Here is a 4,015-nt window from a genome sequence, read left to right as displayed (position 1 = left end):
CACATCATGCAGCTCTGGGGAGTCTTTATCTTCAGACTGGATGGGAGAGTTAACTTATTTCACAGGGCATACTCTGTTCTGATCCAACCCATCATGTTATCAATGTTTCTTAAGGAATCAGAGACCTCAGCCATTGTTTTGTGCAGAACCTAACACTAATTTAGAGCAGGGATGGGGAATCTGTGGTCTTCCAGATGTTGTTGGATTCCATCTACCACCATCATTGGCTCTGCTGGTTGGGGCTGATGTGAGTTAGAAGTCCATTAACATATGAAGGGCCATATGTTCCATGCCACCATTTTAGTGGGGCACATAATCCTTCTCACATAACTGACTAGGTCAGGGCTATAAGAGGGCAACCAGCAACTAATATAAAAAGTAGTAGGGTTTATAAGACAGGTGTGTATGTTTGCTCCAAGTATTTATAGAATGAGTTTAGCAAGCTGAGCCAAGCTTGCTAAATTGCCTCTTGTCCATCATCTTGTTCCACATTGTTCTCTATTACATTTAGAAGACCCACTCATGGGGTCCATTTGACAACCTGCGAAAGCAGCCACAATTAAATGAAACAAGCAACCATTAAAACACACACAAAAATAACTACTGGTAATTCTGCCCTGTTTTTGTAAAAAGTAGCCATCTACCATATGTCACTGGCATTTTCTCGGCATGGCCCTCAAGCTATCTATAGAAAATTGAAGGACAAGCGACATAAAATCTAGCAATTATTCTATTTGTTTCTAGCATAGCAACTGTCTCCCCCCTTTTTTGGCAGGAAATCAGACGTGCCTACATTTCATATGGAGCTCCAGCACATGAGAAGTCAACAAGATTATAATCAAGGTATTACGCAATCCAACACTTGAAAAACCTTGAAGTTTCTCAAGGAAGGAATGCACTCACAGATAACTCAGAAGCTGTCTACGTGAACAAATGGAAAACTATTTTCTCATATAGTATCTTTTGAAAGTTTTCCGTAGCTTATAGTGGTCCTTCCTTTTAGAAACAAAAGTCCTTGAGAAAATATTACACCCTGAGCCTGAGCGGCATTCCCAAGTACACCACTTGTTGGTTTCTTCCATGTAAGTCAGGGTGAGAACCTGTGGCCTGCCAGAGGTTGGTAGACTCCCAACTCCCATAATTTCTGACACTTGGGACATGCTGGCTGGTGGTGTTGAGAGCTGGAGTCCAATAACATCTGGAGGGCCACAGGTTCCCTGTTCCAGATCAAATTCTATGGGGGGGGGGGAATAAACTATTAAACTTTATGACAGCGAGAGGTGGTTCAGAAGCAAAATTTTACCATGGCTGGAGCAAAGCCAAAACTCTTCCTGGTCTTTTAGCATGTGCATACAATGTGCCCTACCAAAATAAAGGTAAAGGTACCCCTGCCCATACGGGCCAGCCGTGTCTGACTCTAGGGTTGCGTGCTCATCTCGCTCTAGAGGCTGTGAGCCGGCACCATCCGAGGACACTTCCGGGTCACGTGGCCAGCGGGATGAAGCTGCAGCTGGCGAGCCAGCACCAGCACAGCACATGGAAACGCAGTTTACCTTCCTGCTATATTTATCTACTTGCACTTAAGGGTGCTTTCGAACTGCTAGGTGGGCAGTAGCTGGGACCGAACAACGGGAGCTCACTCCGCCACGGGGATTCGAATCGCCGACCATACGATCGGCAAGTCCTAGGCACTGAGGTTTTACCCACAGCGCCACCCGCACCCCTGACCTACCAAAATAATGGCTTCTATTTCTCTGCTCCTCCCTAGTGAAGTTTTGATTGAGATGGTAAACTTGGGGTCACAGAGTTTAATTCTCCTTCACATACACACAATCCTCCACACAGAAGACTAGCAAATTGGGGAAGCTAGGCTAAAAACCTCCTCCCCAACATGTCATGTTTTCCCCAATATGTAAGGGATTATTTATTTGGGACTCGGGCTGAAGCCATGTAAGCCCTTACTTGCAACAGTCCGGACCAGCCTTTAGCAACCCTTTACAAGTTTTGGACTCCAATTAGCTTTTTCCATCATGGTACCACCATTCAATTAAAAAATGCACAAGGGCCTGGGGGTTAAGCCAAGCATTTATAACCTTCCATGCAGATCTTAAACCCTAATTTGATAAATCCTAAACTCTGTAACTCTTTAACAACGGTACACATTTCCCTCCTGGGTTGTCTCTGCAGGCCAACTCAAGGAACTTCCACCTATTAGGTACTGTAATTAGGGAAATATAGCAAGATAAGCAAAACAGATATGTGGGCCCCTCCCTTAAAGGCCAATATAGCAGATAAAGAATGAGTAAGAATGAGCAATAGATTTTGGCCGTGTTAACAGACTGAGCTTGCTACCAGCTCTTTTTACAATGAACCTAGAGACCCCCACAAAGAGTTTGGTAGGATCATGTGATGATGTAGCCCCACCTTGAAGTGTCTCCTTCCCTTTGCTTCTTCAAATTAGATTTATTGAAAGCTACCACATAGACTCACACACAAAGCATGTCCAAACTGGCCATACCATGGGCAGCTCCCAAATCATTCCAGTTCAGTGAGGCAGGGAACAAAGTGATGATATCACAATTGTTTTTAACTGAGCATTTATCAGTCTTCTTCTTGACTGACTCATTTACTCAGATCGCATCCCCATGTTTTGCCTTGCTGTCACTGGACTGGAAATTCATTTCATGAATCATAGGAGTTGGACATTTGGAAATAGAATAGATCAGTTTCCCACGCTGTTACTCAGCTCTGCTAGGAGCTTCTTAGCAGTGAGAGTGACTTGCAATATGTAGGTGGGGAGATTGCATGAATTTCATGGGTGGGAGGGACCACACACTTCAGGTTCTCACACTGTAAGGCAGCCTGTAAGCCGCCCAGGGTAGTGGGAGAAACCCAGCCAGATGGGTGGGGTGTAAATAATAAAAAATATTACTATTATTATTAGCAGCCAACCTGGTGCCTTCCCCAAGTTTAGGAGGACAGGTGGTTGGGGAAAGTTGCTATAAGGAGCAGGCTCTAACATTTTCATTCTAAATTTGCTTTAGAAAAACTTCAGTAGAGACTGTGCAATTCCACTAAAGGGGACATAGTTTTCTTTAGGAAGGTTAAAGTTTTTCTATAAACAGTTTGATAAAAAGCATTTTTTTTCAGAAACATTAATACTACCCACATTAGTGAAACACAAATTTATGAAGTGTAACATTGCTTTAGTACTTTAGGTATGAAGAAAAACAGTTGCTTTTTTGAATAGGTAGCAGAAGAACTTCAACAACAAATGGATATTCTTTGTTCTAGGGCCCATGAAACAGATATGCTCAGAATGAAAATTCCATGGTGAAGTGTTGTATTCTTCTCCATCCTCTGTACTGACCCAAAATTATAGGGCAAAGTGATATGGTTCCTAAAAATGACAGATCAAAGATTTCACATGGACACTGTTCCTTCCAAAATTGTTTAGACACCCGATGTGTGAGAACAGGTAATGAAATGCACCTTAAGGATAGCTTTTCCAAGCCTGTAGAATTCTACAGAGAATTATAAATTAAACATACAGTATGCCAAGTCCAAGGGACGCGGGTGGCGCTGTGGGTAAAACCTCAGTGCCTAGGACTTGCTGATCGTTAGGTCAGTGGTTCGAATCCCTGCGGCAGGGTGAGCTCCCATCGTTCGGTCCCAGCTCCTGCCCACCTAGCAATTCGAAAGCACCCCTAAGTGCAAGTAGATAAATAGGTACCGCTTTATAGCGGGAAGGTAAACGGCGTTTCCGTGTGCAACACTGGTGCTGGCTCATCAGTGCAGCTTCGTCACGCTGGCCACGTGACCCGGAAGTGTCTTCGGACGGTGCCGGCTCCCAGCCAGTTGAGTGAGATGAGCGCACAACCCTAGAGTCAGTCACGACTGGCCCGTACGGTCAGGGGTACCTTTACCTTTTATGCCAAGTTCAACAATTCAAGAGCACTGGAATATGAGCTAACAAAACAATATTAAGAACAGTAGTAAGAGACTCTGAACCAGA

The sequence above is a fragment of the Podarcis tiliguerta genome, assembly GCF_965153285.1.
Source record: "Podarcis tiliguerta genome assembly, chromosome: 1".
Lineage (NCBI taxonomy): Eukaryota > Metazoa > Chordata > Lepidosauria > Squamata > Lacertidae > Podarcis > Podarcis tiliguerta.
The sequence above is the reverse complement of the archived record's forward strand: the minus strand, read 5'-3'. Positions refer to the sequence as shown.